At 46.2% G+C, this 15,308-nt stretch overlaps 2 long non-coding RNA genes across 2 annotated transcripts in view; one reads left to right on the top strand and one right to left on the bottom strand.

The window, feature by feature from the left end:
* LOC138956242 (uncharacterized) overlaps positions 1–15,308 on the top strand; it is a 173,472-nt gene that overhangs the window by 22,729 nt on the left and 135,435 nt on the right. The gene's annotated exons all lie outside the window — the stretch shown is intronic.
* The window catches only part of LOC138956247 (uncharacterized), a 22,849-nt gene continuing 7,754 nt past the window's right edge, over positions 214–15,308 (bottom strand). The window contains exons 3-5 of the long non-coding RNA XR_011452562.1: positions 9,985–10,043; positions 9,712–9,834; positions 214–1,138 (exon numbers count right to left, since the gene is read on the bottom strand). This is a non-coding gene — a long non-coding RNA (uncharacterized lncRNA). The remainder of the gene's footprint in view (positions 1,139–9,711; positions 9,835–9,984; positions 10,044–15,308) is intronic.

Here is a 15,308-nt window from a genome sequence, read left to right as displayed (position 1 = left end):
TTAAAACCCTCCAAGAACACGTTTCTATTTGCTCAGGTTACACATTCAGGAAAAAGTATATGAATCTAACAAGAAATACACTATGGTGTCTAGGTTTTCATAGGCAGACACTCAAGACAAACATTTGTGGGAACATGCGCACCAATGAACAGTGCAGAGTCAGTCAAAGAAAGAACAATTACATGTACAAAAACAAAGCTAATCATCTTAAACACGGTGTCATTGTTGTAGTGCATTCAAGTGTGTTCCTTGTTTACTGCCGTGAACACTGCATGAAGTGCAGAACTGTGTTGTTTGATTGTACTTCATTTGAATGTCGAGTAAACTTGACAAAAGGTAAAACAAAAGCTAGCCTTGCAACACGTACTGACAAGGATACCGAAAATAAATGACTTTAGTGGAATTCTACAACATCATTTTACAACCATTATCCATCGCAAACAGTTATCCCAAGTACTCATACTGTTGTCCTTCTCCGATTCCGACGATAGACGTGTAGCGTTCAATGTTTCCTTTTTGGGCTAATTTCAGTTGGAAACAGAAAACATGGAAGACATATCATTTTATCCATGCATATGTTAACAAATAAAGAAATGAGAACACTCCCATGTGGTAGGACTGAAGATTGATTAAAACAGACTAAAATTCTTGTCCTATTATTGTTTCGGCACATTGGAACTTGATTATTCCTATGCAGCTAAAAACTAGAACCTGGAATGATTTATGGCGACACATGCCCATGCTCAAATAATTACACAATGGTTTAATTCAGCGAATATTGCTTGGTAATCACAACTGTGTTTATGTGCAGATTCGTAACTCTGAGCGCGCATCTATAAAATGTTAATTTTGTGTTTACGTCATGTGCGTTCAACGCCCGAAATCAGCCAAGCGTGATGGGCCAGCACGAATACTGTATAATGTGATATGGAGGGGTGATCGAACAACAACAATGAGACGACAACAACGAAACATGAGAATGTAAATAATGTTCACATTAGAGTGTTCATTTTATCTGCATCATGGGTAGACGGCATGCATTCTTGTTTCTTCATCAGGTGAACACTTTCAGCTTTGGTGAGGCTTCACCAACGGTGACAACTTCAGTATTACAGAAAAGCGTTTTGGTACATAGGATCTGCACAAATACGTATTTACAATAAACCGAAGAACAATAATAATGAAAGTGAAACAAATTAAAACAAGAAATTCCTCCGAGGTAGGAAAAACACCCCCGTCCTTACCATTCTCACTGCCACCAACTGAGAAGGCACTGCTAACAAGTGTGGTTAAAATAAGTTGATTGAGTGGACAAAGAGACAGGCGGAGAAAAAGACAAATCAATATAACTCTTTCTGTAACACCTACTGACCGCATACAGAAAACAAAAGATCCCGAAAAAAAAACCCAAAATCGGTTTGCGCTGCGCGCTGAGAGCAGGTATTGAAATATCTCATCGACCAGATTTTGTCCGGGGTGTATCTGCCGCTTCGCCGGGTAGCAAGTAGAGCCGAATACCCGGCTTGAGTGGCGCACTGTACGCCGGCTTCGAACCATGGACCCGTCAAGCTTAGGTCCCTTCCAGACTCATGGAATGGGAACAGCACGAACATGATTCAGGGGCCATAATGCCATTCCTGATCATATCATGTCGAGTCCCATACTTGTCGTTAAAATTAATATTAAAAGTCCTACGGTTTTGAGCCATTAAGGACTTGAGTGTTTGTCCGCTTTCAAAAAGAGGAAAGAAAGAAACAAAAAATAAGGAGAGGAGGGCAGGGGGTGGGGTTGAGTTGATAATGCTCTGTGGAATTTGTTAAAATGAAAAGTAGTTAAGATGTTTCTTGGTAAGAATTATAAGTCTGTATTCTATATCTTGAATAACGGGCTTGTAATATTATTTTTTTTTATTTCAAATCGAGTTAAAAAGTGGAACCTTTCAGGATCACCAATAAAACCAAATAGATGAGCAAGTAAGAGGAACACGAACAATAAATCTCAAAACTTTTTACAAATAAAAGGATTAAGATGTAAGCCACGAAGGCCGTGGTAATAAAAACAATATGTACAGTTTGGCGACTAGTGGGCCTTGGGTGAGGATATGTTGTCTAGAAGGTAGTCGCTGGAATCAGGAGGGATGGCGGGAGCCACTCGACCTCAAACTGAAACACGCTGATGTGATAATCTGGGCTTAGTTATACCCACAGCCCCATGTCCGAGTCCCTGACCAGTCGGCACAGCAGCAAGCTGTGTGACCAGCCTAGAGAACTGCTACTGCGCAGATAATCCTGGGGACTCAGACCATGGAGCTGCATATGGTCATATAAGGTTTTAAAGGTAATTCTATTTGTAGCGCATGGAGCGAAAATGTGTTGAAATGAATAGGGTTCTCCACAATGGCAGGACTTGTTAAAGATATGGAAGCGGCAGCCGCCGGCACGGAGGCGTCTGAAGATAGTGAGGAGGTTTGTTGGGAGATCGGGGTGTAGATCGTTCATATCAATGGGTTGATAGGACAGAGATGTTACGTACTGACTTCGAATGAGTTTACGGATTTTACTGTAGAACTCGGTTACTGAGTAGCCGATGTTAGTGTTAGCTGGGCTAGATTCTGCCGCTTCTTTGGCAGCGACATCCGCCAGTTCATTTCCCCGGACCCCTACGTGAGAGGGGACCCAGAGAAATGATACGGATGTGCCGGATGAGATTAACTGGTGACATATAAAGAGGATTTCTCTTTGTAGCTCTGCCCGATTTGATGTGTTTCGATGCAGAGCTTGTAATGAAGAGCGCGAGTCAGAGCAGAAAACTACCGCACGCGGTGTGACTGGGAGGTCATTTATAAAAGTGCATGCCATGAGCAAGGCAAATAGCTCGGCTGAGAATATGGAGATGTCTTTATTAAGAGTATATTTCCTTGAGATTTTGAGATCTGGGATCACAAAGGCGCAGCCAACGCTGCCGTCTGCAAATTTGGATCCGTCAGTAAAGACTTTTAAATGCTCCGAGAATTTGTAGTTTAGGGTTTCTTTTGTAACAGTAGCTAGGTAGACGGGGTTATCTTTTTTGGTAGTATTATCTTCACTGTCGTATATGATAGTAGGGGTTTCCTCAAGCCAAGGCGGGTAGGAGGGCGGGGGGACCCTGGCCAGCTCACTGACCTTCACCCCGCTATCGGCTAGAATGCGGTTTACTGTGTCGGATAAGGGTAGCGTTTTGGCCAAGAGTTGAGTGCTATGTTTGGTGTTGGCCTCATAATTTTGGTGCTGAGGAAAAAAGTCAGTCAGGACCTCGCAGGCAGAGTTCTCTACCGCGTGGGCTCTGACAGCATACTGAGCTGAACGGAGTTTTATCTCATCCACAAGGGGCAGCCACCCACACTCGCTGTAGACTCGACTCTTACTCGCTTGTTGGGAGAGTCCCAGAGCTATTTTGAGCGCCCTGCACTCTATAATAGCCAGTTTTTTCATGAGCGCCGGGCGCGTCGCGAAATAAGCTTCGCACCCGTAAAGGAGGCGGGAGCGAATTAATGCCCGCACTACCTCTGTGACACACTTACGTCCTCTGGCCCAGGATTGGGACGCCAGGTAGCGTATGATATAAAGATCCTTGTTGGCCTTATTGATCAGATGTTCGATATGACTGGTCCAGTTAAGTCGGGTATCGATGATAACGCCGAGGAACTTAACTTCTGAGCTCGGTTTGATAATATCACAACCTATCTTTATACTGCAGTTCCTGTACAGTTGTCTACGGGAGACAACAAGAAAGACTGTTTTATTTGAGGCTAGTTGGAAGCCGTTGGTGTACATATATTGACAGAGGTTGTCGATTTTAGTTTGGTAAGAAGATAAGTCAACAGTGTTGGTAACTCTGTTATGGCGTGGTCTATTAGTGTCTATTAAGGCGAGGTCGTCCGCATACAGAAGTACACTGGCACCGTCAACCTTAACAGAAGTAATGTCATAGAGCATGATGCTGAATAAGTTTGGCGCGATGATACTGCCCTGGGGAACCCCCATGTCCAGCGCATGGGTTTCGGACACCGAAGAGCCCACTCGGACAGACATCTTGCGATTGCTGATGAAGTTTTTGATGAATTGGTACATGTGGCCAGAGACACCGATTCTGCCGAGTTTTAGGAGTAGACGAGCATGCCAGACGCTGTCGTACGCAGATTTAATATCAAAGAAGGTTCCAAGAAGAGAATTATTACTATGTGCCAAGGTCTTTTTGATTTTTTCAGCGACGTGCACAATGTGGTCCGCACACGAACGACCTTGCCTAAAACCTGCCTGGCATGTAGGAATGATATTGTGTTTATTGAGGTGGAACTCCAGCCTCTGGTTCACCACACGCTCAAAGATCTTGCTGAGGTGGGGGGTTAGTGATATGGGGCGGTAACTGCCAGGTAGATTGCCCGGTTTTCCGCTCTTCAATACTGCTACTACTTGTGAGTCTGACCACGCTGCGGGGATAGTATCCTTTAACCAGCATAGGTTGAAAAACTGAGTGAGCAACTTAACAAAGTTAGGTGGTAGATGTTTTATCATGTGATATGATATTGGGTCTAAACCTGTGGATTTTTTTGGGTCTTTCACAGAAGAGATGGCGTTTTGGACTTCTTTTGCCTTAAACATGCAGTTTATAGGCAACTGGTTGTCATCTGGGGGGTATGTGAAACCCTTCTCCTGATCTAACCTATAATTGAGTCGTTCAGTATCTAGGGATTTTGATTGACTATTTTTGGCAAAGGTATCTGCTAATAGGTTTGCCTTTTCAGAGTCAGTTGTGGTCATTTTATCACCCGATAGTAGTGGCTTTTCTTTATTTCTGTATCTACATTTAAATCTGCGGATTTTCTTCCAGATTTTGCCACAGTCTTTGTAATCTTTAGTTTCTTTGTGGACAAAGTTTTCCCAGTTTTGAAGTTTAGCCTCAGCGGTGATCTGGTTAAATTGTATTTCAGCTGACTTCATATTCGTGAAGTTAGCGTCTGAGCAGTGCCTGAGATATGTCCTAATGTGATATCGCTTGTTTGCCAAGGCTTCATCACAGTCTGCATTCCACCACTCATTCCTTTTGGCCTTACAGTTAGGATTTACTGATTTAAGCGGAATGTGATTATTGGCAGCAGTGAGTATACATTGACGTATGTTATTGTAAGAGGCTTCGATGTCATCCGTAAGGAGAGTTTCCTCCCTGACACCCTCGAGCTCCGCACGGAAGCTGTCCCAATGTGCCTGTTTGTAATTGTACTTTTTTCTGACCTCCGAGTTATTGCGATTAGGGGCGAAGTGGCGGAAGGTAAGAACAATGGGTAAGTGATCGGAGCCGAGGGCGTCCGGGAAAACGTTCCAGTCGATGTCAGTGACTATGGCATTTGAGCAAAGGGAGAGATCGATTGCTGACGGGGAATGGTCAGCTCTGTCTGGAAGTCTGGTTGCCGAGCCATCGTTTAGTATACAAAAGTCAGTTTCCAAAATGACGTCAGCAAGGTTGCTATTGGCATGTTTGTATCTAGGGTTAGCAGAGTCCCACAGAGGGTGGTGATTATTAAAATCACCCATCACGCACCAGTGTGCCCTGCCATGATCCAGGGATTTTAGCCAGTCGGTAGTTCCTTTTTTATTACACCCGTGGGGGTAATATATGTTAACTATGTTGAGGTTTTTGGATCCTTTTATTTCGATTTCAACAGCAAATGTACTGAGATTTTCTGAACTAGGGATGAGAGGTGCAAAGGGTTTGTAATTTAAGGAAGACTTTAGATAAATAGCTGTTTGAATGAGTTGCCCTGAGCCCTTTTGCTCTACTATGGGAGGGAAGTCAAAACCATCTATAGAAGGCAGTAGGGAGCGTTTTCTCTTGACTGACTGGATAACTAAGATGTCAGCAGAGTGATTTGATATATAATTATATAGCTGAGAGAAGTTAGAGTTGATAGAGCGACAGTTCCACTGTAATATGATAAATCCGTGACCGCTTTCACTTTGTTCAGCCATTTTAACACGCACAAAGAAGGTAAGTTAAAGGGCAGATTTAAAATAGGTTAAAAAGTGGTTTTGACAGCTTTCATATCCGTCACGGACAACTGCTTGGCACCAGCAAGGGCGCCCAGCGCCAGAGTGGCGCCGCCCGGAATGAAGCGTTCAACCTTGGTGTTGGAGAGTTGTGTGTATGTAGCTGAGAGGGAGTCGATCAGGTCGAGAGGACTCTGCATCTGTCTGGCCTTAACCATGAAGCCGAGGCACTGCTCGATGAAACCTTGAAGGCCTCTTTGTTGTTCATTTAAATTTGCATATTGCTCTCCTGTTTTTAGCTTATCTAGTGCAGCGTCGGCTAGCTCAAGCTCTGCCTTCTCCTGCTCCTCCCTCATCTGCTGCTTTATTTCCTGTTCAGTTTTAAGTTTGTATTCTCTGAATCTCTGGGCCAATCCCTCCTCCATTCTCCCCATCAACCTCTCGAAGAGCTGCTCTTCTTTCGAGTCCTCCTTCCTGTTCTGGGCTTTGCGTAGGAGGGAGGCATTTAACCCGGGGGTCCCATGAAGCGGCGCCTCTGCCCGAGCCGTCTGAGACTTACAGGGCGCCTGGGGGCCAGGATTTGGATTTTGCGAAGTTGTTTGGTGCTTCGCGGTTGCAGCAGAACTGTCCGCATGAACTGGAAGGAGTGTATTGTCATGTTCGGTCATTTTGTTTTTGATTTCTTGTATTTTATTTACTTGCCCACCCAGGGGGGGTCTCTGGACAGCCAAAGAGTACCCGGACCGGGGGGTTGAGGTCCGCCGGATCGGTTGCGGAGGGGGACGCCAGAAGGAGTCCCTCATTTCCGCTGGGGCAGTCGCTGTTTTATTTTGTTGTTTGGCGAGCTCGCGCCGCGCCCGATCCAGGGCCTCAGAATATGGTATGTATGCTGCCGACCTGATCTTATTGGCCTGCAACCTCAGTCTCATTTCCGGGCATCCAAGATAAGCGGCGGAATGCTCGCCCTTGCAGTTTACGCAATGTTTGGCCTTGGTGCACGTCGCTCCGTCGTGGCCCTTGGAGCCACATCGGGGGCAGATCTGCACTTTTGATTTGCATTGTTGTTTTAGGTGCGATAGTCTCTGGCACTTCGTACAGCGCCGCACTGGAGGAGTGTAGGGTTCGACGCCGTACACCTCACTCTCCAGAACGACGCTGTCTGGAAGAATTGCCGTTGTAAACGTGACACGGACCGCCTGAGACGGTTTCCCATCCCTAAGGAGAAGACGGCGAAAAGATCGAACCGAGGAGGGGCCCTTTTCTACAAGACTCCCATCCTCCATCCGGACGCGCACGCCCACTGCCATCTCAGACAGGTCTGTTCCTGAATGTATTGTGGGTATGCGTTTAATGACACCTTCGGTTGTTACCTCCGGACGGTGGCATTTCACTTTGATGCCGCCGATCGAGTCCAGCCTCAATAGCTTGTTTTGTTGTGATGCTGAGGAGCACCCTACCAGGACGCTCCCAGCTGCCAGCATGCGTATTTCTTTGACCTCGCCGATGGCAAGGTCAAAAGTTTTTTTCCTCCTGAGGCCGAGTCCCTGCAATGTTGCAGGGCCCTCCTTCAGGTCCTGCACCACCACGGGGAACTCTAAGAAGGAGGGAGGAGGTTGCTTGGGTTGGTAAAGAAGTTTTCTTCGGGGTCTTTGTTTTGTGTGTGTGTGTGTATTGGCAGGTGGTAGTGGCTGTTGGGTTGTCTGGTTTTCTTGTGATTCAGTTAGGGGTTGGGAGGTGTCGACCCCCCGGGCAGATGTTGCATGGGAAATACCTGTGTTTCCCTGAAGAGGGGGACCCTCGCAGAGGACCTTTTGCTTCTTTTTCTTTTTGGGCTTCTTACGATTGACTTCGGTGAAGTCTTCCTCAAAATGATCAGTAATCTGAGAGCGTGGGGGGCTATCCCGGAAGAGAAGAGATTCCGGAGAGCTCTGCCCCCCCTCAGGGTCGTCCTCCCGCAATCTCTTTCTCTTGAAAGGAGAAGATATGCTGGTTTTCTCATTGGTGATTGCTTTATTAAGCTGTTTGGATTTTGGGGACTGACCAGTCCGGCTGGCCCGGTCAGTCTCATTCAGTGATTCCATGGGAATATCTGGGGCGCGGTCAGAACCGCTTGCTGTTTGGTCCATATTAAGGGACCAATCTTGCTCCCTCAGAGCAGTGGTGTCCGTTGGAAGGTAGTTATCTACCCAGATGAACGTTTCCCGCCTATCAGCAAAGGTGGTGTTTGGCAGTTTGTGTTTAGCAACTTGGCTCATCACTTACAAGGTACGGTACGGTCACCAAGAAAAAACAAGCCAAACAGCTCAGGGTTAAAAAGGCAGGATAAAAGCAGGGTAACAAAAGCGTCCCTAGACAAAGAGTGAGCTGAAGCTCACCCCTCTAGCGACTTTCACTTCTCTCCCGAGAAACACGAGGACTCCTGCAGGGCGAGTGGGAACGCCACCAAGGGCAGCTAGCCCCCTTTCTGGACCCACGCCAAGAGCAGAGGGAGCTGTGTCGTGTGTTTAAGACACAACGAAAATGTGATTGTCCCCCTTTACCCTCAGGAATTCGGGAGAAAATCGCTATTTGAGCACTGACTTGGCTATGTAAGCTCGAGGTGCGTTAAAGCAGTCGCTATGTAATCAGCATGTTTGCTTGTGAAAGAACGCACTCTACGGGCCAGCAACTGCAGTGAATTACTCGTGCTGAGTGTGACATGACATGCACGTGACAGAACACGACATCACATGACAGACGCCCTAGGTACCACATCACAAACAGAACTGTGCAATACATAGGTGTTTTCTACAGACACACTCAAACACACACACACACACACAGAAGCCGTATATATATATATATCTATATCTATTGTATAAATATATAGAGATAGATGAGAGTGTATTTTTCGCGTGGCTATAAATTGATTCGACCTTTGCACTTTTACAGTGAGGATAATTTACGGGTCCAATTTACGTTCTGGACACTGCGGTGACCTTCTAAAAATAGTAACAGAACGTCGGGAATATCCGAAGATGCCCCCTCATACAAAAGTGCACCATACGAAGGAAGGGAGGTAAACGCTGAAAACATGGAGAAGATAAGGAAGAGTTATGCCGTAGTTGATCCCCCCAAAAAACCAAAATCCACCAATAACTCCCTAACCGTGTGTTTGACTGGTCCCAATTTTTGTAAGGACCGTCTCAGGAATGTATAGAACCTGTTCACCAAGTTTGGTGACGATCGGTCCGTTCATTCTTGAGATCTACTTGCGAACACAAACAAACACACAAACAAACAAACAAACACACAAACAAACAAACAAACAAACAAACAAACACATCGACCGAAACCTATACACACCCCTAGTGCCCTCTAGTGTAACAAACGGAAATAGCGAATCAAAACTCACATTGTTTTAAGATCTTGACTAAAAAAGGAAAAAGAAAAAACAGTAGCACATTCAAACACCTGATAACATAAAATTGTCAGCACTACACTATGTTAAGCGTATGTATTTTATGTTCTCGTTTTACAAATGCGTTCAAAGAGCATTTCAAACATCATCATAATCACAATCTTTAGGAATTGTATATATCTCTTTCTCTCTTTTTGTTTTTGTTCTGTGTTTAATTGTTCTGGGTTATACTTTTCTGTCTTTCTTCAGAATTAGTTTTGTTTTTAAATGTTTATTCACTATACTTACCAGGAACATGTTTAGTGTTATCCCTCTCTTGTGTCTGGACAATCTGCGAATAGACCGATCTCAGTCCTACGTCAGACATCTGGAGACAGTCGTAAGGTCCTCTTGGATCAACCCCCTCGATGTCTGAAGAGAAATATTGGTTCCACAGTTATTGCTTGTTCTTATGTTCTGCCAAATAGATGTAACATTCTGCACACCTTTCAAGCTAACATGGTATGCGATGGTATGCACGCAAACAGCGAAACGGCAATGTTACTGTTCTATTATACGAACCTTGAGATACAGCGGGCTGCAGGCCAGGTGATAGGTCTGGTTGAGACTTCGCCGAGCTGCTGCACACACACACACACACACACACACACACACACACACACACACAAACGCACACACAGACACACAAACACACACACAAACTCACACACACACACACACACACACACACACACACACACACACACACACACTCACATACATCAGAAACATTGCTTCAAAGCCTAACAAACAAAGAAGCGCCTGGCCGACAGACCGCTAGATAGACACACAACGCAACCATAATCTGTGATTGTCTGCCTGTCTATCTGTCTGTCTGTCTCTTTCTCTCTCACTCTGTCTCTCTCTCCCTCTCTCTCTCTTTTTACGTTTAGTCAAGTTTTGACTAAATGTTTTAACATAGAGGGGAAATCGAGACGAGGGTCGTGGTGTGTGTGTGTGTGTGTGTGTGTGTGTGTGTGTGTGTGTGTGTGTGTGTGTGTGTGTGTGTGTCTGTGTGTGTGTGTGTCTGTGTGTGTCTGTGTGTGTCTGTGCGCGTGTGTGTGTAGAGCGATTCAGACCAAACTACTGGACTGATCTTTATGAAATTTTACAGGAGAGTTCCTGGAAATGATATCCCCGGACAGTGTTTTTATTTTTTTCGATAAATACTTTTGATGACGTCATATCCGGCTTTTCGTAAAAGTTGAAGCGGCACTGTCACACCATCATTTTTCAATCAAATTGATTGACATTTTTGTAAAGCAATCTTCGACGAAGGCCGGACTTCGGTAATGCATTTCAGCTTGGTGGCTTACAAATTAATTAATGACTTTGGTCATTAAAAATCGGAAAATTGTAATAAATTAGTTTTTTTTAATATAAAACGATCCAAATTTACGTTCATCTTATTCTACATTATTTTCTGCTTCCAAAAACATATAAATATGTTATATTTGGATTAAAAACAAGCTCTGAAAATTAAAAATATAAAAATTATGATCAAAATTAAATTTCCGAAATCGATTTAAAAACTATTTCATCTTATTCCTTGTCGGTTCCCGATTCCAAAAACATATAGATATGATATGTTTGGATTAAAAACACGCTCAGAAAGTTAAAACGAAGAGAGGTACAGAAAAGCGTGCTATGCAGCACAGCGAAACCACTACCGCGCTGAATAGGCTCGTCAGTTTCACTCCGTTATGCACAAGCGGCGGACTACGGTCATTGTGAAAAATGCAGTGTGTTCAGTTTCATTCTGTGAGTTCCACAGCTTGACTAAATGTAGTAATTTACAGTAAGCGTAGAGTGCTGCCCTGTCACGTAGTCTCAAACCAAATTGGAAATCCATAGCATCATCATTATAATCATCCTCATCTCATTAATCATCCAAAATTATAAATTGTCCTTGCTCTTGTGGCCCTTCATGCCCGGAGCTCTCATGGTGACCTTGGTCTCAGTGTTCCTGTTCCTTCCTTCCCTGAATAGTACTTCTGCTGTCAGTCTTCAACGTGTGACGTTCTGGGGGGTCGACGGAGGGACGTGGTGGCGGTCTGCTCTCTGGAGGGGACCCTCACTCAGTCTGGCTCCGCGACTTAGCAGTCAATGTCGTTAGTAGGGGGCATAGTAGGTAGTGGGCTGCGTCCGTTAGCTCGGGACAGACCCACTACTGAACACCGTCGAAGTGACTCAGCAGAAGTGCAGTGTCATCTTCCGAGGGTAGCCTACCGCAACGACCCGACATCCCTCCCTGGAGCGTCTGTAAAATCGACAAGTCTGGCAGCGGAACGAAATTCAGATGTGGATGGAGCAGCGAGTGCAGGGACGGGGCGGCGTGAGAGCACACCGGGACAAGGAACAGGTGTAAGGAAAAAAAAAAAATGTAGTAATTTTGTCACTCAAAGATTCAGTGATGAAGGAAATGCAAGACATGGTGTCAAGCAGTGCGTATGTCGTATGCTCTACCGTGGGATTCTCTTTCGTCGAAACTCTGACCGGAACAATCATGGTAGTTCTGACTGGTCTGTCTGACTTGTTGGTCGTTGCGAATGCTGATCCAGAGGCAGAAACACGGGCATCTTGACTGAGACAGACAAACTTGGAAGAATTTGGCGGTCCCTGGGCATTCTGTTGCTGATTGGGAGTTTTCTTCCTGTAGCTGGGCGCTCCATGCAGCATAGTGAGATGTGGACCTTGGCACCTGTCGCATATTGCCCTGGTAGTGCAGTCTGCACTTCTATGGCCAGCCTTTCTGGCACAGGAGAAGCACAAGAACGTTTCGTACATGAAGTGTTTTCTGTCCTCTACGGGAATCTCATTGAACTTCTGGCATCTGAGTAGAGGATGAGAAAAAGAGCTGGTCGGAGAACGAACGGTACAAAAGGGACAGACTTCGTCGCAGTTCGTATTCAGGACAATTTTAGCGTGGTGCTGACGAAGACAATTGTCACACTCTTGACATGCAGATGCAGTAGAGCAATCAGTACTGTACGATGTTCTCTTGGGAACTGCTGAACTGGCGGTCTGTGAGGTGGAAGAGGCGGCAGATTTGCTTGCGGAGAAAAGGGGCTCGCAAAGGATGTCTGCCTCTGTCTTGATGAAAGCTGACAGCTCCTCAAAAGTAGGGTAGCGTTTTGTCTCGTTCTTGGTCTTGTTTACTTTCCGCACCCAGTTTTTCACCAACCAATCTGGAAGTTTGGTCATGAGTGTCTTGTGATAGGCTTGGTCTTTAAGATTCTGTAGCTGGCCTATCACCCGGCTCGCCACGAGGCATTGTCCAAGAAAGTCCGAGAAGGCGCGGAGGGCTTGTCCATCTTTAGGTTTGATTCCCGGCCATGCATCTAGTTTTTCTCGGAAGGCTCTGGCAACGACGAAAGAACTGCCGAACCTTTCCTCCAGCGTCTGAAGGGCCTGCTGATAGGCCTGGGCATCCCTGATCAGAAAGAGTCCCTTGACCGCATCCTTCGCCGGACCGTCCAAGTACTTCTCCAAGTAGAGGAGCTTTTCCTCTGCAGAAACGCCCTGCCGCTCAATCAAAAGAGTGAATGAGGACCTCCAGAGAGGGTACGTCAATGGATCTCCTGGAAACGTAGTGGGCTCCTGCGTCGGTAACCTGTTGATAAGGAGAGCCTCAGCTAGAGTACGAGCTAGGGCAGAACGCTCGGAGAGCGCCGGCTGGCCTTGCATCTGAGGAAGGTATACATCTTACCCGTAGACGTCTGAAGGGTTCGTGACCGAAGCCTCTTGAAAACAACCGTGCTGTGTGTAGTCAGTGTCAGGAGCAAAGCTTGCAGCGTGGTCATATTGCTGTGTTTGCATGGGAGGATGAGTGACAGAAGGCCCATATGAAAAGTTTGGCACATAGGTCGGAGACTCTCGGGAGGTCATGGCAGGAAAAGGACCAGGGAAAGGACCAGGGAAAGGCCCGGGAAAAGGTCTCGCATCAGGATTGAGGGGTTTGCGAGGGAAGCGGGAAGGCGCGTAGATCTGGCGAGGACGATCTTCGTGGCTTGGAATCTCAGCTTTGACAAACTGAGGCCGAAAGGAGATCGCAAATTGGCCTCCGACTCTTGTCGTCATCGTGGTGGCTGTAGTCATCGTCGTAGTGGTAGGAGCCGTCGCTGTGACCGCTGCTGGAAGTGGATGAAAAGCGGAGAAAGGTTGGGCAAGGGTCCTGGAGATGCCTCGAAGAGTGTCGCGGATATCCTCGGCGGCCGACTGGAGATGCGAAGGGGCATAAGCCCTGACCTCCGTGGGCTTCTGAAGTGGCCGGAGTCCAGGCTTGGCTGCCGCAGGCTGGTGTTGCGCAGAGACGAGGGTGTTGGCTCCCGGCTGGTGACGCGGGCGGGCGTAGGTGTCGGCTGCCGCAGGCTGATGTGTATCTTGTGTGTGCCTATCATACCCTACCGCCACATCTCCTATGCTCTCTATGTGTGTACCTACATGCAGGGTGCTGTGAGTACCTAGGTACCTATCAATGGGGCTGTCACGAGGTAGTTGGGGCATGAATCTTTCTCTAGCCCTTTGCTGGTCTTCTATGTCAGTTTTAATGATCTTAAAAACTTCATGCTCTTCTTGCATCTTGCCTTCTCTCTCCACCCTCGCTAGTACAGCCTTAACTTCCTTTTCTTTTTTCTTCAAAGCTAACCTTTCATCTTGAGCTTCTCTCTCTAAACGAGCACACTCTCTTTCCTTCTTCTCAGCAGCTAAAGCACACTCTCTTTGCATCTCTGCATTCTTCTCAGCAGTCAAAGCATGAGCTTCTCTCTCTAAAAGCAAAAGAGTCTCTTCTAGTCTGGCCCTTTCATCTGCGACCATTTGCTGGGACCTAAATCTCGCTGCGCTAACCGCCAAAGAAGCATCTAGAGAAACCTCTCTACCACCTCCAGAAGCGACTGTGGAAGTCAAGTCCGAGCTGGAGGCGTACGGGTCTAACTTGGGAAAGAGTCTGCGATATTGTTCTTTGAGCGTCTCCGTTTGCATGTGCATATCGCTCAAATCCTCTTCTATAGCTACATCACTTTCAGCCACTTGACAAAGCCTCGAGTTCGCTACATTCAGCTCGTTTAGGCGCTCACAGAGGGTTATTTTAAGAGCTTTAAGGACTCTCCTTTTGTCTGGTGTTTCCCTAAAGGCTGTGCACAACTCGCTGATCATATTCTTATGAGCTCGGCTTATGGCCCAGTACTTGTCTGACAGTTCCCTAACCTCAGCATTAAGTCTAGCCCTAACAATGGCGGGGCCTCTTTCTTCTCTACTTCGTTGAGCGAGATGCTCTGCACTTGCAGCCTGTTGGGAGGGCTCAGTTCCTAAACCTTCCTGTGTAGGAGAATGTTCAGCTTGAGGGGGAATGTTATCTGAATTCAAAGTGTCTTGGGTCTGAGGGTGTTCAGCTAGAGACTCGCCCTGAGCGCCATCATGGTCGCCTTCATTCTTACGACTATCAGTGTCCGAAGCAAAATGTTCATCCCTTTCTAACTTCAAAGTGTTAGGGGATAGCTCGGCGCTCTCATGAGAAGGTAATTTCTCATCCATACTCAAAGTCAAGTGAAAACGTAAAGGTTAACAAAGACCTGCGAAATATAGAGAAACAAAATTCAAAACGGCACACCTCGGGTCACTCACTAGAGGGGAAGGAAATACGAAGTACGAAGTGTGCAAAGCTATGGTCAACAAACCTAAAATAATGCCTAAGTTGCTCTGCTCTGGGCCCGACAAAAAAATTGAAAAATTGCTCGCTAGATACTAACACAGTTCCTTTAAGACAAAAGGTTCATGATCTCTTCACAAGATTCGTAAGGATAAGAAGTTCAAAAGTCAGCGGCCCTAATCACAGGCCTACAAAA

Source organism: Littorina saxatilis, unplaced genomic scaffold (genome assembly GCF_037325665.1).
Source record: "Littorina saxatilis isolate snail1 unplaced genomic scaffold, US_GU_Lsax_2.0 scaffold_119, whole genome shotgun sequence".
In the NCBI taxonomy this organism is placed as follows: domain Eukaryota; kingdom Metazoa; phylum Mollusca; class Gastropoda; order Littorinimorpha; family Littorinidae; genus Littorina; species Littorina saxatilis.
The sequence above is the reverse complement of the archived record's forward strand: the minus strand, read 5'-3'. Positions and strand labels throughout refer to the sequence as shown.